Raw genomic sequence first — 20,770 nt, forward strand, 5'->3', positions numbered from 1 at the left:
TGATAGTGACTTCCATTCAGTCCATTAGCCAGAGCTAGACACATAACCCAGAACAACCACAAGAGGCTGGGAAGTATAGGAAAGCTCTTGATACCTAGTGAGTTTTAAAATCCTCTGCCACAGTGATTCTGGTCTAAATATAGAGATGCCACTTGTTAGGATTAGGGAATTTACTTCTCTTACTATCTAAGAATAAGAAGGGACTCTCCTGATTCCCTTTAGTTCTCAGTTATTTGGCAAAAAAAATTTAGATTTAACTTAATTACAAAGAACAAGTTTTATAAGAGCTACAATAGGAGAAATGGCAAACTGTAGGGAACCACACATGTGTGTAGCAGAAGGTCTATGATAGGGCAACAGTTCAGAGCATGAACACTGAAGTTTGATGGACCTATGTCTATATGGAGCTCATTTATATGTTAGGTGTATGACTTAAAGTTTTCAAAGTATTTGAGCTTGGATTAGTCATTTGCAAGATGGGAATAAAATTAGTATCTCTTCTATAGAGTTTTGAAAAATATGTGCTTGGTTCATAGAAAAATGTACGATATATGATAAGCATTTTGTTATATGATACAGTAAGCAGGAGTGTTAAGTGAGTCCATCAGTGACCTAAGCAAAATCTTGAGAATCCAATATGGCATAGTCATTTCTGTTGTGTGTTTTCCAACAACACCAGGCAGTTCCCAAATTCTCAGGGGACACTGGCTGGGTATCCTATGAATTTGACTCAATTCTAACACTCTCTACCTAGAAATAGTGGTTCAAAGACTCAGAGAAACATTCACTTACATTTATTATAAAGGATATGATAAAGGATACAGATGAACAGTTAGATGAAGATGTACAGAGGACAAGATCCAGAGGGTCCTGAGTGCAAGAACTACCCCCCTCAGGGAACCGTGGTGCACCACTGTCCAGCATGTGGATGCATTCACCAACGGGAAGCTCATCGGTTCTCCTTGTTCAAGAGTTTTTGTAGATCTTTAATTTCCAGACCATTCCCCTCTCCTGGAGGTCAGTGGGCGGTTGAAAGTTTCAGCTCTCCAGTCACTTGGCCTTTCTGGTGATGAGCCCACTAAGGCTACCTAGTGGCCCTGTCCTAAGTCACCTCGTTAGCATGAGCTAAGGTGTAATTGAAATTTGAATAACAAAAGACATTCCTATCACTCAGGAAGTTACAGGCATTTTAGGAGTTTTGCTCCAGGAAGCTGGGACAGAGACCAAATATATTTCTTATTATACCACACGATCCTATATGAAACAAGCATTTTCTTTTATTCTCTAAATTTGCTATTTAGTATGCATATATTATAACTAAAGTGCAGAATAAGTAGAACTAATAATGTGACATTTGACAAATAATAAACAGTGCATTCTTTATCAAGCAAAATTTTCCTTCTGCTGTCCATGTTTGGTATTTTATAATCATGCCACAGTTATGTCAGTGGAAAGAGGATAGAAAAGGCAATTAAGTATACTTAAGGTTATATTAGGCAATTACAGTAAATGTAGTGCCATGCCAATAAAACATGGGTGATTTTTCTCAATAAATAAAGTCTTGGATTATAAATTCTTTTGCATTACATTTCCCAAATCTCTGCAGTACATCCATAAGAAATAATGCTAGAGAGATTCCATTATATTGATGTTTTAAGTGCATTTTGACATAAACAGCATCAACCATAATTGTGTCAAAACTTGCTACTGTTAAACAAAGAGACAACACATTCTAAATGGAGTCACTCGTGCTAAGCCCCACATCACTAATTAGAGACTTACTACTCAACTTAATTATAGTTTCAGCCTCTGCCAGAAATGGAATCTTAAACCAGTCAATCTGGAATTACCTGGTCAGCACTAGTGAGGTAATCTGTCTGATGAACCCTATCTTCCCCTAAAGGAAGGTGACCTTGCCACAGACAATCAGTTCTTTGCTGGTACAACTTTTTTGTCCCACCCAATTCTGCTTATAAAAGTCTTTCATTTTGTACAGCTCTTCAGAGCTCTTTTCTATTTGCTAGATGGGATGCTGCCTGATTCATGAATCCTTGAATAAAGCCAGTAAGATTTTTAAAATTTACACAGTAGAATTTTGTTTTTCTTAGCACTACACTTTCATATTTTAAATATACAGAGAGCAAGAATAGCTTGGGTATAAAAGACTCTTAATCTTTTTATGTCACCAAAGGCTAACTTTTGCCTTTAATCAATTGCATTTGCATTGTGTGTAGTGTGTGTCTGTGTGTGGGCACACGTGCATACACATTTGGTGTTGGTGGTTTGATGAATTGGAAGAAGAGAGGGAGTACTGCTTTCTTTCCTTGTAGCTAGCTCTCCATTCATTCACCAAACCCTTTACTATGTATGGAAAATTGGGCAAAGAGAGCAGATGCATTCTGTCTTTAAAAAGTAAAATTTAGCAGCCAAGATAAACATTGAATAAATACATTCAATAAAATATGATCAGTGTCATGGCATGTCCACCTGTTAATGAATATTTGCTTGATGATATGACTTACCTTAGGTGAGTCAGGGAAGGTTTAAGTGCAGAACAGATATTTAACTGAATAATGAGTAGGAGGTAGATAGGAAAAAAAAAAAGTGGGAAAACCATAGCCACACATTGATACATGTTTCCTTTTATTCTGAGATTTCAATTTCTACATTTTGTTATATATGTATGTGTTCAGGGCTTTTGTTTGAGCACATGGTAGAGGATATTTCAATAAAATTGAGTAATTAACATCTGCAAGGATCGTCCATCATTATCTAAAAAGGCTAATTCTTAGATACTTTGTTTTATTCTCTGCAAAAGAAAACATAATGGGTATTGGACTCTGATGAATAGGTACTCGGGTACTAGTTGTATAACCTGGGCTAAGTTTTTAACCAAGCAGACATCCTTTATTCAAACAGTTAGTCAATTGATATTCATTAAAATATAAATTAATATTGATATATTAATTAAAGACAATTAACATGTTAATTAAAATTTTACCTCTGTTAGTGTTTAGTGGGTCAGAAGAAGTAGATACCATGGAGGATGATCAGCAGGAGCAGATAGACTAGTGGGAAAGCATAGACTGAAGAATGTGGACTGATTCATGAGGCAGAGCATCTATTGTACACATATACTGACACACTGGATGAGAGAAGAGGAAGGGTAATGAGGGATGCAATGATAGTAATGATCTCTAACAGCTGGATATTGCTCTAAAGAAACACAAAAATACCTATTCACACCTATTCTTTGTTTTGATCTTATGTCAAGACACCTTCAATCCAATTTCTTAACCTTTCACATAGTGTAAGACATGATATAAGGCATTTTGTATTCCAAACGTGCCATTAATTATTGTTGTGGCTTTGGGTGTGACACTTAAAGCATGTTTGCCTTGGGCAAAATATTTTTATAATATAAAATATTCATTTTCCTTCAAAACAAAAAATTATGGTCCACTCCCTTTCTAGAATAAACTATGAAATTTAGTTTATCTATCATTGTTTCCTGTAAAATTCTTATTATCTAATGCAACCAAGAATCAATAACACAGAAATAGTGAATGTTTGTAATAATGTCCTGAGGCTCAGCATTATTGACAAGCACATTTCTAACTACCAACTAATAAAGGAATCATGTTAATTAAATTTGTGTATTAAGGATGAGTGGTGCTTTTTTTTTTAAGATTTTATTTATTTATTTGACACAGAGAGAGACAGTGAGAGAGGGAACACAAGCAGGGGGAGTGGGAGAGGGAGAAGCAGGCTTCCCACTGAGCAGGGAGCCCGATGCGGGGCTCCATCCCAGGACCCTGGGATCATGACCTGAGCCGAAGGCAGACGCTTAACGACTGAGCCACACAGGTGCCCCAAAGATGAGTGGCGCTCTTTGCTGTTGAGAAGACACTTCTATTTACTCAATAAGCTATACTGAGGGACTATTGTACATTGGAGTTCAAAAACAAGTCAGGTAAAACCTTATTCATACAAAGTTTGCAGCCAAAGACAGACAAACAAAAATTCACAGTCAACTGTATTAAGTACTTTAATTTACGTGCACGTGTGGTCTTAGGACAGCACAGTTGATCCTCACAGTAAACTCATGGGTTAGATTAAGGCAGAAAATCCAAGTAATTTTTCTAATTGACATGAGTTTATAGGAGCAGTGTTTAAATCTTAATTTTTTACTTCAAAGTCTGTATTTTTCTCTATAACTTCTGATTCTTTGAAAACTAAGAATCCATGCATACATCCATAAGTGGACCTGTACAGTTCAAACCCATTTTGTTGAAGGGTCAACTGTATTTTTAAAAGTTTCTTATATGCACATTCAAATTCCCTGATCTACTCTTTCAGCTAAGGTGCATATATCAATACTTATATGTAATCCACCAAACCACAAACTCACCCATGGTACAGGGTGTCTATTTCCAGAAGGGCTTCACCATCAGCCACATACAGGGCCATATCCAGTCTCTTCTTTGAATCCACAGGCCCTGGTCTGACCCTGAATCACCAGTCAGGACTCCTTTCCTCCCACTGTGGTTTCCAGTTTTGTATTTTGTCCCTTTCTCACTCATACAAATTGGTGTATTCTTCTTAGGGACCTGTTCTGCCAACCAAAGGGGATTCAAATAGATCTGTCCTTTTCCAGTCATAAAATATTTCATTACACCTTTCCCCAAAGCAATTGATGCCAGCTAGCCCTGGACCTCCACAATTAATGGGAAGCTCCCTATGAGTGATCCTTGAAAATAAATAAGGATCAGCCCCAAAGTGATACGTAGTCACCAACTCTAGACAGAGAATTTTGCATAATTTTATGCCTCATCTCCAGTGAACTTGTGCTATCTATGTCTTAATAGGAATATTGGGTGTTCCTCTCTATTGTAAATATAGTTATATACATGGAAACATCTCAGCCTGAAAATAAAACACCTGAGCCAGTTCTTGGCCTGAATAAGACCATCATAAATGTGCTGATTGCCAGGGTGAAACCCATATATATTGCTGCTAAAAGCTGAACCAAGCTTTCATGGCAAGAATTCTATCCACAGAAAGCAGTTTTGCAACAATATCATGCTGGTGGTGGCATAGCTTTCCAGCGTTCTCACTGAGCCAGTCATTAATTCCTTTTCCAACTGAATAGAAATCACTGTGTTTCTTCCTCGCCTTTGCCTACTCCTGTGTCTTGCCTCCATTCACATTATGTATATTTTAGTATGCAGTTTGGCAATTGACTGCTTAGCAACTATAAAATTATTTTGGAGGAGAATCTGTATTAAAAAAGCAACTTTCGATTATGGTGTAGTGCATGTCCTTGGAAAACTAATTTTAGTGGAAAGAGATGTTCAGCCAATACTGATATGCTGAAGAGTATGAACGTGCATTTTAGTATATCTTCTCATAATAAAAATGGGAAGTTAATCTTTATAGCCCTTTTTTTAATTATTTTTCCAAAGAGGTATCCTGTTTATCTATTGTTTGACTCTCTTCCTAAGCCAATATTATTAAGTTAAGAATTATTTCTTCTTAATTATTACAAACAGTTTCTACATTTGTTTTTTTTAATTTTATTATGTTATGTTAATCAACATACATTACATCATTAGTTTTTGATGTAGTGATCCATGATTCATTGTTTGCGTATAACACCCAGTGCTCCATTCAATATGTGCCCTCTTTAATACCCATCACCAGGCTAACCCATCCCCCCACCCCCTCCCCTCTAGAACCCTCAGTTTGTTTCTCAGCGTCCATAGTCTCTCATCGTTCATCTCCCCCTCCGATTTCTACATTTGTTTTTGCAGCATGATTATTTCTCTTTATATGTAGGAAAAAATAAAGCATACATTGTATTACAATGACATTAAGTCATTCCAAAATTTTCTGGACATGAAAATTTCCAAATTATTCAGGTTGACAACATGCCTAAATGTGTCTGTGGGGAGGGTATAGTGACAATTGTGCATTTAGAAAGAGATGCTGGAAAAAAAAAAAAAAGAAAGAGATGCTGGGAAGCTATGATATATAATATGCAAAGGGGAAAAGATCATGGCCATAGGAAAGCAGACAGAATATACAGTTATCTTAGTCTTCCCCCAGCACCTTTTTTTCTAAGAATTGTATTTTCCTCCGCAATTTCATTATAGAAGCAGGAGCAGCCATATCACACCATGTCTTCTCTTCCTGGACAGATTTGATTGGTCTTCTAGTAAAACGTGGGGTTCATGGGGCACCTGGGTGGCTCGGTCGTTAAGTGTCTGCCTTCGGCTTGGGTCATGATCACAGGGTCCTGGGATTGAGCCCCGCATCGAGCACCCTTCTCCACGGGAAGCCTGCTTCTCCCTCTCCCACTCCCCCTGCTTGTGTTCCCTCTCTCGCTGTGTCTCTCTCTGTCAAATAAATAAATAAAATCTTAAAAAAAAATGGGGTTCGGAATCAGCTGATAGTAGGAATACCCTGGCAGCCGACACCACTGAGCCACACCAGATGGCTGATCCAGTAAGGTTGGGAACAAACTGTAAGCTGAACCTGTGAGATACTTTGTCCAGATTTCTGCACTTGGGCCCAAGGTTGCTGGAGCATTAATTCCTTGGATACTTGAATCCTAATGTGTGCAATAAAGGAACCACCACAGCCATGTTTTTGTTTCATGAACTGAAATGGAGGAAGATAGTGTATAGATACAGGGGGCTGAATAAAGAGATACTCGGAAAGCAGCACAGAAAAATAAGAGAAAAAGTCTTAACATTGTTTGAATCCTTGGATTCACTAATTTCTTTCTTTTTATTTATTTAAAATTAAATTTTAGTTAGTTAACATGGAGTGCAGTATTGGTTTCTGGAGTACAATTTCTGAAGCCCAAATACATTCCTCCATTGGTTTCTGAATCCAAGAATCTCCTTAGCACATTTTTCCTTTCTGAGTCAGCCCGTGTGAATTGAATAGCTGTTACTTTGCCCAAACAAATGTTAACTATACGGCATGGCACTGAAGAGTTGGCTGTATCAAAAGTACAGCAAAGTGGGCAGCCATCGCAGCCTCACCAAAGGGCTGTTCAGGTCTTGAGCTAATACTGGGAAACACAGTAATCACTGTGAAAGCCTCACTGATCAGGGGACTTAACCCAAATTGTGTGGCACCACTGCACAGAACTGTTGTTCTGCTGCAACTGCGTTCTCAGGCACCTCTCTGGACCATGGTTAGCTGTCCAAATTGCAACAGCACTGTGTACATTCTATGCAACCTTGGGCCCAAGTGCCTGCATGGAGGAGGCAGGGAGTAGTTCTCAGACTACATCAGATGCCCACTCCATTCTAAAAACATAGAGGCCAGTAAGACAGGAGGCAGATTGAGAACTACTAGGTCAAGATGATTGACTTCCCATACTTCCCTAGAGCTGATTACACAGCTGAGTCTCTAACAGCACCCTTTGCTCTGTTCCCTTCCCTTTCCTGACCCAGCCCTCAATAGTTAACATTTTTTCCTGCCTTATATATTTGTAGTCAGGAAAATGGAAAAAAATAAAATGAGTCGGGATCTGGGATTTTCTGAAGTGGAGTACATCACCTTTTAAGATCTATGACTCAGGGGCGCCTGGGTGGCTCAGTTGGTTAAGTGACTGCCTTCGGCTCAGGTCATGATCCTGGAGTCCCTGGATCGAGTCCCGCATCGGACTCCCTGCTCGGCAGGGAGTCTGCTTCTCCCTCTGACCCTCCCCCCTCTCATGTGCTCTCTCTCTCTCATTCTCTCTGTCTCAAATAAATAAATAAAATCTTAAAAAAAAAAAAAAGATCTATGACTCAGAGCTTAAGGTAGACAAGGGTATATGTGGTTCCTGCTTTCCTTCCATCCTCATTAGAGAGAGAATGAGCTTATAGTGGTTGGCATTAAAACTATTGAGTATATATTTTTCAATGACAGTATTTGGTATAATTTACCTGAATGTATATGAGTATGTGTGTGTGTGTGTTTTGTTTTATTATCAGTTTTATGGACTTATTTATTTAAGATGTCTGCGAACTACTAACTTCAGATAAAAGTATTCTTGACAACTCTTAACATCAGTCTTTTTATTCTTATTTTTCCTATTATTTTGAATTGGTGGAGTTCATTCCAGGGTGATAACAGATGATTTGCACCTTGCTAGTAATCATCTTAAGGAAAACCATCGATGTTCATTAGTTTGATATTTCTCTTTGGGCAGTATTTTCATGAATTCCTGCCCAACTGGGCCAATTTCAGGACTCCTAAGCCAAGGTTGAGGAGACTGAGCAATAAAGGTCATCATATGACCCTGATATTCATGACGTAACTTGTACTTTACCATAAACTTTAGTCTAATTTTGAACCATTTTATCTGAAGTCCAGAATGAGATGATAAAGGGTAATCTGGCAGTTTTTAATACAAAGCTCAACATAGATTAAATGAACAGATTGAAAATATCAAAGATGCAGAACAAGATGTAGAAGGTACTAAATGTTGAGGGATTAGAGGAGGACTGATGGATAGAGAATCTCAAATGTAGATATGAAAGACAAGCTGAGCTGGGTGGCCATCACATAGGTCATTAGGGGCTGCAGCAGGAAGGATTATGCTTACAGAATGCAGTGTGCTTATGGCATGAGATGTGTTGTGTTCTGGTGTGTTTAAAGGATGAATGCAGTGTAGTGGCCAAAAACCTCTGACTAAGGTGGGCATGTTTGCATTCATCAGAATACAGCTTGCTTGAGGATGCAAGAATGGGTTAATTGGAAAGTGTAAAATGTAGTGCCTCCTGGACACAGTGTAATTGGCTCCTACTGGCACATCAGGGCAATGTGCCAGGTTCTGGCGTTGGCAGGGAATGAGTTCTCAATTAGGCAAATTTCTCCACTTCTTACACACCAGCTCTGCTAATGCTCTGGTCTTTGGCCGAGATTATTGCAATAACCTTCTAACAAGTCCCCCTGCTACTCCTCTTGCCCCTTTACAGTCTACTTGCCACATGTCAGCCCAAGAGATCCCTCCAATTTGTTAAGTTACATTACATCACTCGTCTGCTCAATGACCTCAAATAGTTCTCACTCACTCAGTAAAAGCCAAAGTTCTCGTGGCGTATAAGGTGCTATGCGTTCTGCTTCCCCCGCTCTTTACTGTATTGATCCTAAATCCTACTCCCCTTCTGTGAGTTCATTTACCTCAAGCCACAGGTGACTCCTCACTATGTCTGTAACATGCAAGGCACACATCTTCCTCAGGGCCTTTGCACTTGTTGGTTCCTCTCTCCAGCATGCTTTGCCCTATATAGATGTATGTATACTTCAGTACCTCCTCAGGACTTAGGTTAGGTTTCAGCCTCTCAGAGAGGCCTTCTGGGCTTATTGTCCTCCTGAGTACTTGAAATCCATCTCTACAACTATAATTTTCTGTATAGTAATTATCAAGTGTATATAAATATATATGTGTATGTTTTTATTTTGTTTAATCCTCTATCTTCTGATACTTAAACAAAAGCTCTGTCTGCTTTATTCACTAACTTATCCCAGCACATAAAAGTGCTTGATATATAGTATGTTCTCAGTACATATTGCATATTTGTTGAAGGAACTGAGCCCTTCCTTGAATACCCAGAGATGCCTTGAATACCCAGAAATTACTATTTACTTCCTTTAGGGGATATATAAATACATGTATGTGTAAAATTCACTTACATGTAATGACCAGAAGAGAGGAGATTAACAAAAACTAGTGGAAAGGAGTGTAATTAAGAAAAAGGAAGAGGAAAAAAAAGTGGAGTGTCAAAATTAAGAAGTTCCAGAAACAAAAATTCTAAAAGAAATCCTAGAGAATGGCTAAGGGAGAGCCACTGGCTCAAAACTGGAGGATCATCAGTCACCTTTAAGAGGAGATTCTCAATTTTCAGAAGAATGAGAACAACACATGAAAGGGTTTAAGTTATGTGGACCTGGGGAAGAGAGACAGGGCATCTTGGAGAAATAGGTGATTCCAAGTCTGGGGCAGGAAATGTACTGGGAACATCCTGTATTAACAGAAATGAAGGTCGTTATCCAAAAATTCCTGAAGAGTCAATTTGAAGGGAGTCCCATTGGTCAAAGATGAGACAATTTGAACATTAATAAGAATAATAACTGCCATGGAGTGAAACACATTAAGTATGATTAAATACATGAATTCATAATGAAAACAAAATGAGCAAAGAAAACACACTGGTCATCATTGGGAGATTCTACAAAAACCCAAGCTTATTATTTTGAAACTGGTAAATGAAAGGTGAAGCATTTCTATTGCCTTTTGGATAATAACTAGAAAACTAGTAAACCAGATATTAGATGAAGGGTTTTTTTTCCCTTTATAGAGGTTTTAATCTGATAAAGAAGACATTGTAAAATTAGAAATTATCACATTGAAACTTCTATTTGAATTAATGAATCTAGGCACTGATCCTCAACAATTGTTAACATAAGAAAGAGAAGCAATCAGCCATTATGTGTTTCCTGATAGAAGGACATACAACCTACCAATGAAGCAGTCTTGCCAGAAGAAATAAAACTGAATCAGATCAAGCTTCTACAAATAGTTAGCAATTTACAGAGTAACATATTAATCTGTGCCATGGAAATAGAATCAACACAATGCAGACTGTAGGAAATGTTAACAGGATAAACAACCCTATCCCCAACAAATAAATCACAAGGATAAATAAATTGGGCAGACCTTACAAAAAAGACTTCAATAAACATCAACAAATTACATTATTTGAATTTTATGTGGACCCTGATTTAAGCAAATAAAAACTAATAAACATAATAAACAAATAAAAATTCCAAAGAAGTGGAAATTTGAACACTGAATGGGTTTTTGATGTTATCAAGGAATTATTATTAATTTCTCTTATGCATGACAAGGATAATAGAATACCTTTATGTCTTGAAATATTTGTGGTTGAAATCATATGATGTTCGGTATTTTCTTCATAAATCATGTTCTCTATTTTCCCTCAAAATTCCTAATAGTTAACTCTTTGTGCTAAGCCTGTGTTTGTCAGAGGCAGACCCTGAGATGAGGATTATGTGCAAGTGATTTACTAAGGAAGTGCTCTTGGGAGAGACCTGTAAGAGTACAGATTCAGAATAGTGAAGAGGAAGAAGTCAAGTGAAATAAAGTCCCAACTTCAGCCAGATTCTGCAGAGAAGTATTAAAGTATTAATTATACTTCAGAGAGTATTTCAACTGGAGATCTGGAAAAGCCTCAAGGAGTCTGGAAATGGGAGATCTGCAGGAGTCCTGGGTGGGAGGCAATTAGCTTCATGGCCATGGGGAAACAGAGTGGTGAAGAGTATGACCTCAGGAATCAGAGGGCAGAGGTTTAAATTCGAAATCCTGGCTCCTCCATGTACTGTGACTCAGCATTCTCATCTGAAAAATGGGGATAATAATAGCACCCACCTCATAGAGTCACAGGGATTAAATGAGACAATCTATATATGCGTCTCTTAGAACAATGTTTGGGTCATAAAGCTTGAACAAATATTTGGAATGATTGACAATGGATGCTTTGATTGATAGATGTCCTGAAACATACAATCTGTTTTTAAGGACCCAAAAAGTTAGTAATAAATATAGGTGATAATAAATATATACCTGAACAGGTAGATGGTCATTGTAAAAGAGTGAGGAGGAATCCAACCAGAGATGGGGGCTGCCTTAGATAACTTTCTCAGGTAGCGAACTTCAGGACACTGATTTGTGTGTGCTGAGGAACACTCTTGGGATCAGCTCCATGAGGGGCAAGAGAATAAGAACTGGAATCTTTAGTAATACAGGGGAGACAACATAGGATCATACTTTCAGGGGCAAAATATGTGAAAATGAGGCACAGACTCCAAACACTACTTGAGTAAAGGGGCCTAAATCCTGGGATCTGTTGAAGTAAGAGCTTGAAGCCAGGAACAAGATAAGATTCTGATTACAGTAAGCAAAGTATTAGGTAGGAGCTGAAGGAACATGAAGGTTAATTCGATGATATAGACTGAGTTATATCATTTAATGCTCACAATAACTCTATTAAAAAAAAAAGGTGGTTAATACCACCCTCATCTGAGAGATGAAAAATCTTAGATAAAGTTTAAGTAATGTGTCCAAGTTGACTCATTGATTAAGTAGAACAGTTGTGACTAAATCCCAGATTTTTTTAACTACAGAGCTTGAGTGTTTAACTTCAATACTGAAATTTTAGCCCTAAGCTTTTAAGGCTATTTTTGGTCACCATCAGGTACTTGACCATTAATATCATGAGGATATGATATGACCTGTTGATGGAATATATCTAGTATCCTTTCTATCAAAAAACAAACAAAAAAAAGTTACCATATGTTCTAATTAGAATGTTGTCCCAAAATATTAAACATTATTAGTGGATATCCAGGACCAAAGCAAAAGCATTGAAATTTTTCGTTTCATCTATGCCAGAACTCAGCCTCCAGTAGAGCTGGGAGATATGAAGCTGACTTTCCTGTTGGTAAAAGTATGCTGACTTTTCCTCAAAAAAGGAAAAACAATATGCAGCATGAGAGTGATCAAGCCTATTGGTCTCAAGCATAGAGACAAGTAAGTATGGCTATAGCAATATTTTTTGCATCACTGGTCATTAATAATGTGTCAGCAAGCATGGGACCATTTCCATCCAGCTACTGTATTAATGCCAATTTAGGAACAGAATAGGAGTAATTGGCTCAACATGCCTACAGTCACTTGTTTATCTAAGAATAAAACACTGAGAGGCATGTTGGCAAATTAAATGAAAATGAATCCTGCCCGTAATCAAATAAAAATACAATACATTCAGAGAATGTTCTAGTGTTGAACTTTCCCCCATGCCCTAACTAACTGGCTGGAATGACTTCTTAAGTGTCATCTTATTCAACTTTTTGAGATGCAGGATGTTCCATTTAAAGGGAAATCTTCATTTTATTTTATTGTAAAGCTGGAATATAAGACTTTGGCTTTGTTATTCAAAATGGAAACAGATTTATTTTAAGGTGATCTTTTATTAAGCATAAAAAGAGAAATTCTAGTATATTTTCAATCCAGTATGAATACCTGGAGTCCTACCCATATACAGAAAAACTATGAAAATACAGCTGCTATCCTTGTAACCTAAGTGTTAGAATAAAAACTCCTGAAGGTGGCACATCACTGCCAGTACTCAGTACTTAAAGAAGACAAAGTAAATGAAAAGGCCTTGTTCTGAATAAATAATGATAGTTCAGGTTTTTGGTATGTATTTTTCTGATAAGATACAAAGCTCCTGAATGTTTTATAAATGTGTGATGTTGGAATAAGTAGAAAAACAAATTCAAGTCATTTTTTTTTTATCTGAACCTTTATTTAAAGGGTGAAGTAAGAGATTTCTACAAAGAAACCTAAAAAGCCTGGCATATGGACTTGGGCATAGTAGGTGCTCAACTAATACTTATTACGCACCACGAACATAGGGAGAGTGTGAGTTTGGCAATCAGATATGCGTGAATTGAAATTCCAGTTAGAAAATTTATGAGCTCTCCGATGGCTTATTTAACTTCTTGTCCTACAGTTTCCATGCTTATAGTAGAGAATCTACTTCAGGGAAGGAGGTGAGAGTTAAAGGAATTTAATATGTGAAAGAATCTAAAATTATACTTTACACAAAAAGGCACATTTACCCATTTCATCCTTGAATAATTTTGAGGCGGGAATTCTTATTTCTAAAATGACTGTGAGCTGTTATTGATAATATTGACAGATTAATAAAGAAGTCTATTTGAAATGATAGCAAAGTTGGCATGTTTTCAGTATGGATAGACAATCTTAAGATAGGCGTGGCTAAAGGGGGTGAGGAATAAGCTGATCTCTGAGATGCTCAGAAGGCTTATAGACAAATTCCAGACACAAAATGCCTTCCAGAATGATTCAGCTTATTTTATGTGCTTTGAAATGTACCAGATATTTCAATGTTTAATTCTAAATAAAAAATTTTATTCAATTTATCCTTTTTAAAGTTATACATAATCAAATAACAACATGAAGAACTGGATGACTGAATAACTGGGTGAGTGAATAACTTCATAATTGAACTTAGAAAGTGAACTTGAACAGTATTATTACTTGTAAAATTCTTAGCCATTTACTGAAACCTTTCCAACTTCTAATTCCTACAAGTCTGAATATTACATATTCTGATAATAGCATGGGAATCTACTTAAGAAAAAATAAAGTTGAGAAAGAATTAACAGTGTAAATCAACTTCAGTGACACCACCTACACCAAGGTGACATCCATCTTTATTAAATAGCTACAAGACTTCTTGAGATTTTTATGATGAGAATTTCTCTTTTAGTCAACAAATCATAGTTTCAGGCAGAACTGTGCTGCACTCCTGTTTGTATGTATCAAACATATGCCACATAATCATCCTATGATCTTTCTCTACCCACATTAGCAAAAATTAATGTTTGATTAATGCATTAGATTAAAAAAGGCATACTTTTCCCCAGCTCCATATGGAATTTTTCTAAGATAGAAATTTCACTAGAAAGTTAAAGAGCCTGGTGAACATGTCCCAGTTTTCATCTAAGAACTGTGATATCTGTCTTACTATTCCAATTGTGAGACTATTTCAAACAGTATGACAAGGAATTTTTCTTATATATTGTTTATATAAAAGACTCCTGTACATTTTTTATCAAAAGAAATTGAACATTTATAGCAAAACAAGAACAAAAACAGCAACAAAAAATAATTTGTAAAGATACCCTGAAATTCAGTCAAAGGAGTTTGGATATGTTGCTATACATAAGGTATATGAGAAGAAAAAAGTTATGTATTTCTTAGTAGATTAAAGTACTATACAGTGGCTCACTGAACATAATAAAAAAATTAAATATATTTTATTATAAAAAAACACTGTTGTCAGTATAGGTGCTGCAATGTAGATAACAATTGGGATTCAAACAGAATTGAAACATTTCAAATACTTCTACTTCATACCAAGAAAAAAATAGAGAGGAAAAAAAAAACAAACACCTGAGTTTAAAGTAGCTTTAAAAGAACAATGTGAGACTTCTGGAATGGCAAATTGAAGAAAATGACAAAATCTCTCTCCAAAAAAGCAATGATAAAAACTGGACAAATTGTCAAAAATAACCATTCAAGTGCTCTGGAAATTGACCAAAACCATACAATAAATGAGAAACATGACTTTAAGAATATCAACTGAGCCTCAGTAAAAATAGTGGAGGATTGTAGAATTTTAGTCCAGGGCTGCTTTGTCCTTACCCATTCCAGCTCTATCATCCAGAAGTTTACCTGGGGGTGTAGGCTGCAGTCTACTAGCAGGCTCACTGCAAGAAAGACTGTATGCACAGCACTGTGTGCAAACTTAGAAAAGATTGCAGGGGTCTTAATGAGCTACTGGATTTTAAGAGATCTATTGGCAAAATGTGAAAGTCCTACTCTTTCCAAGTGTTTGAGCATAACCTCTAAACAAGCATTGGATGAGAACTAAGCTATGTTGACCCAAGAACTATGTCAAACAAACTAACCCTAAAAAGCAAAACAAGAATTAAAGAAGACAAAAATAGAAACAAATAACTGAGCAGAGACATCAGTCACCACACAGGCAACAAATTAGTCCAACCAAGTCCCTAATAAACATAAAAATAGAAGCAAATATCAATCCTGGTGGAAACCAGAGTCTAGAATTGCTGCAATGTAATTCTAAAAGTTCAGCTTTCAAAAGAATATTATGAGGTATGTAAAGAAACTAGAATTTTTGACCCATTAAGAATTATGTTGCAATCCCTAGAGCAAAAACTAAAAAATATCTACCAAAACACACACACACACACACACACACACACAAATCCAGTAGATAATTCAACAAAACAATTTTATGGCACATTAGATAATTATCAACATAACATCAAGAAAGGAAATAGAGGGAAAAGAGAGAGAGACAATCTCTGCCTTTTAATGAGAGTTCTTAATCCATGAATGCTTAATATCATTATTAACATGGTTGGATTTATATCTACCATTTTGCTATTTGTTTCCTTTATGTTTCACACCTTCTCTCTCTCCGTCCCTTTCTCTGTCTCAAATAAATAAATCTAAAAAAAAAAAAAAGAAATGGTATCAAATACAAAAAAAAAATACTACAAAAGTGAATCCCCAAAATTTTATTGAAAAAATCAACAAACTTGTCAAATATTTACTTAGAGTTGGCAAGAAAATAAGAGTAGAAACAAATTACCAAAACAGGAATAAAAGAGAGGCTAGCACTACTGATTTTACAGAAATTAAAAAAAAATCACAAGGGAATATTATGAATAATATTTTGCCAACGAATTGCACAATGTGGTTAAAATGGAAAAATTCCTAAAAGGATAAAAATTACTAAATCTGAACAACAATAAGAACAACAACAAAAAATAGAGTATATGAATAGATGTATAACAAATGAAGAAATTAAATCAACGGTTCAAAATCTTCTCCCTAAGTAAAGACCAACCTCCCATGGCTACCCTGGGAATTCAACTGGTCATTAAGAGGAGCAAGTAATAACAACGCTTTGTGAACTCCTCCAGAAAAGGGAAGAAGCAACAGAAATGGAAAAATTTCTTTCAGAAATAAAGGGGGAGGGAACACTTCCTAATTCATTTTGTGAGGCAAGTGCTATCCTAATCCTATCAGTAGAGAGGAAAAAGACATCAATAAGGAAAAAAAAAAGTACTAGCCAATAGATTTCATGAATATGGCTGCAAAAATCCTCAAGAAAATATTAGCAAATAAATCCAGCCATGTAGGAAAATGATTATATGTACACCATGCCCAACTGAGGTTTATCTCAGGAATGAAAGGTTGGTGTAATATCTGAAAATCAATTAATGTAAGGCACCATATTAATAAAGTAACAAAACCTCATGATCATATTAATAAATGCACAAATAAGTTTCAAAAAATCTTATATCCACTGATGATAACTTCTAACAGATTAAGAATAGAACTTCCTGAAACAGATAAAGAGTATCTACAAAAGTCCTATAGCTATAGCTTTTTTTTTTATGATTTTAGGGGAAAACATTTGATGTTTCACCACTAAAGTGAAAAGTTTACTAAGATGGTGAAACAACAAACGCTTCCTGCTTAAGATCAGGAAAAGGCAAGGATGCCTGCTCTCTCCACTCTTATTCAACATTGCATGCATTGAAGGTATAGGCAGTGAATTAGACAGAAAAACAGCAGAAGAAAATGATAAAGAAATAAAAGGTATCCAAATTGGAAAGAAAGAAGATTGTTTTATTTGCAGATGACTTGATTCTGTATGTAGAAAATTCAAATAAGTCACAAAAAGTAGCAAACCTTTCAAATAAGGTCAGGATCAAGATCACAGGATTTAACATCAATATAGAAACATTAATTATAGTTCTATACTAGTAGTGAACATTTGCAAATGAAATTAGAAAAAAACAATTCCATTCACAATTGCATGAAAAAAAAAAGAATAAAATACTCAGAAGTAACATTAACAAAAGCAGTACAAGACTGTGTACTGAAAATTTCAAAATGCTGCTGTGAGAAGGAAGATTAAAAATGGAGAGACATTCCATATTCATGAATCAGAAGATTAAATGTATTAAAATGACAATTCACCATGATTGGTCTATAGATTTAATTAAGTCAATTTCAACCCCCCACCCACCCACCCCCACCCCCCTGCCAAGCCTTTTTGTTTGTAGAAATTGACAAGTTCAAGTTTACAGAGAAAGGCAAATGAGGCAGAGTAGCCAAAACTTCTTGAGAGGAGAATAAGATCAAGCACTTAAACGCTTTCCAATTTCAAAACTTGCTATAAATCTATACTAGTCAAGGCGGCGTGGCCCTGGCATGAGGATAAACTTATAGATAAACTGAACAAAAATGAGAGTTCAAAATTAAACCCTTTACATTAATGGTTAAAAAGAGCAAGGCCACAGTTAGATTTATGGGTCTAAATTTTTTGTTCAATAACAATCACCAGGGAGGTTTATAAAACAAATTGTTACCTAGCAGCAGGACAAAAAGAAAAAAAAAAAAAAAAGTTGGATAAAATTTGAGAATCTTGCATCATGAGATTTATTTCAAAATTACATTAAAGTAATGCTAATTGTGGGGCAGTGTCAAAGATAAACACAACCAGACATTAATTTCAAGGAGTGAGAACAGATTATATTCAGTAACTACTGACTGCAGGGGAAAGGGCTGAGCTCCATTCTGATATGTTCAGAGGCGATCAGACCTTTGAAAGGAGAGTAGAGTAGGCAGGAGAAATGTCTGGGGCTTAAACAGTCAGGGAAGTGAAAAATCACGAAAAGGCAGAATCGGGTAGAGGTGGTCCAAGTGAAACCCATCTGGGTTTGCTAACTGGCACTTACCAAAGGTTGGCTTCTTCCTTCACACAAAGACTGGGAAGCAGGGGCCCTATCTTCAGGCATTGTCTTCAACAGACAGTAAATTCTTTTGGCAACATGAGTTTTCTCAAGCAGGCACTTTAAGAGGGACTAGAGACATCCTACGGGTACTGCCTGGAATTGTTAGAAACTATAGTAGTATTCGTTCAAGTCTTTATAGGCCAAGATGGAGGCATAGTCAAGAAAAATCTGACTACAGTTTGGTCAAGGAGAGAATCTTGGTCAGCAGGGATTTTAAAAAGTGCTCTGTAAGCCACCTACATGAGAACAATTGGAGTAATTACTGGGAATGTAATTTTTGAATCCTACCCAGAATTATTAGATAAAAATATTAAAATTAATAGAAAAGTAAAATATTGAATTAAATATTTAGAAATCACCCTAGATGATTCATACATACATGAAAGTTTGAAAACCACATGTTGAGAGTGACCACAATATTAGAAATGGATGTACATTGTGATTTTTACAACTGCTTGGATGAAAACAAAAATAAGGATATAGTAATGATACCAAATATATATTAAGAATCTAAATATGTGTCAGGCTTATTTTAAGAACTTTACATGTATCAACTCACTTAATTGCATATTGTGTTTGGAATATTCATTTTAATGATAAAGAAAACTATATACAGAAAGGTAAAACAATTTACCTAAGGTCCATACAGCAGAGCAAGAATTTGATCCCAGAAATTCGGCCTCCAGAGACTATATCCTAAGTCACTATATTGTATATTTAATTGCTGACATGATGATCAATAACCTATATCCAATATTCTTAAGAAAATTTCCTGTGGATATAGCAATGTGGAGGTGTTGCTAAATTTGACAAGACTTATTTTTGTGGAGTAGTTAGTGTAGAAGAGGCAGACTAGAACAGCTTAAAGATGGAATGGTCAAAGAAGATAGAAAGAAAAAGTAAATATAAAAGCAAAAAGTATTAAATTATAAAGTAAGCATATTTCCCTCTATTTGTAGAGAAAACCAGTAAAGTAAAAAAATTGAATTTTTGTAAAACATAACAAAATAAATAAAAACCTAGCCAGACTAATCAAGGAAAAAACGTGATAAATTTATATTATCAGAAAGATATTAGATATTAAATATATAGCTTAAAGATATTAAGATCTTAAAAATATTAGAAATCTAAAGAATATATTTTTAAAAAGGCATATTGCCTTTTGGCTCCTGGAGCCGTGCGTTGGTGGTCAGCAAAAACAAGTGTCTTTAGGAAAGGCGGCAAAAAAGGAGCCAGGAAGAAAGTAGTTGATACATTTTCTAAGAAAGACTGATGTGAAAGCACCAGCTATGGTCAGTATAAGAAATATTGGAAAAATACTAGTCACGAGAACTGAAAGAACCAAAATTGCATCTGATGGCCTCAAGGGTTGGGTTTTTGAAGTGAGCCTTGCTGATCTGCAGAATGATGTAGTTGCATTTATAAAAGTCAAGCTAATTACTGAGGATGCTCAGGGCAAAAACTGCCTAATTTCCATGGCATAGATCTTACCCGTGACAAAATGTGTTTGTTCCATGGTCAAAAAAATGGCAGACCATGATTGAAGCTCATGTTGATGTCAAGACTATCAGTGGTTATTGGCTTCATCTCTTTTGTGTTGGTTTTACTAAGAAAACATAACAATCAGATTCAGAAGACCTCTTACACTCAGCATGAGCAGGTCTACCAAATTTGGAAAAAGATGATGGAAATCATGACCCGAGAGGTGCAAACGATGACCTAAAAGAAGTGGTCGGTGAATTTCTATGTCTTTTCTGATGACATAGACATAGAAAAGGTTGTCAGTCTCTTTATCCACTCCAAGATGTCTGTGTTAGGAAAGTAAAAATGCAGAAGCCTGAGTTTGAATTGAGAAAGCTCAAAGAGCTTCATGGTGAAGTTAGTAGTTCTGGAAAAGTTACTGGGGATGAGATCAGTGTTAAGTTGAATGAGCTCATGGATGGGGGCCACCAGTCCAAGAACCTGTTTAAAATTCAGACATTTTGGGGCCCCTGGGTGGCTCAGTCGTTAAGCATCTGCCTTCTGCTTGGGTCATGATCCCCAGGATCGGGGATCAAGCCCTGCATCAGGCTCCCTGCTCGCGAGAAGCCTGCTTCTCTCTCTCCCTCTGCCCTTGCTTGTGTTCCCTCTCTCGCTGTCTCTGTCTCTGTCAAATAAATAAATAAAATCTTTAAAAATATATAAACAATAAATAAAATTCAGACATTTAATGGTGATAAATAATAATTCTTATTCGTGAAAATAAATAATAAAT

The 20,770-nt window shown here is 36.2% G+C and overlaps 1 pseudogene; it reads left to right on the forward strand.

Moving 5' to 3' along the window:
- The first annotated feature begins 19,790 nt into the window (after positions 1-19,790).
- LOC123862218 (small ribosomal subunit protein eS1-like) lies at positions 19,791-20,486 on the forward strand (annotated as a pseudogene).
- The last annotated feature ends 284 nt before the right edge of the window (positions 20,487-20,770 follow it).

Source organism: Mirounga angustirostris, unplaced genomic scaffold, assembly GCF_029215605.1.
Source record: "Mirounga angustirostris isolate CCGP_5_RB_7025 unplaced genomic scaffold, mMirAng1.0.hap1 SCAF_9, whole genome shotgun sequence".
Classification (NCBI taxonomy): Eukaryota; Metazoa; Chordata; class Mammalia; order Carnivora; family Phocidae; genus Mirounga; species Mirounga angustirostris.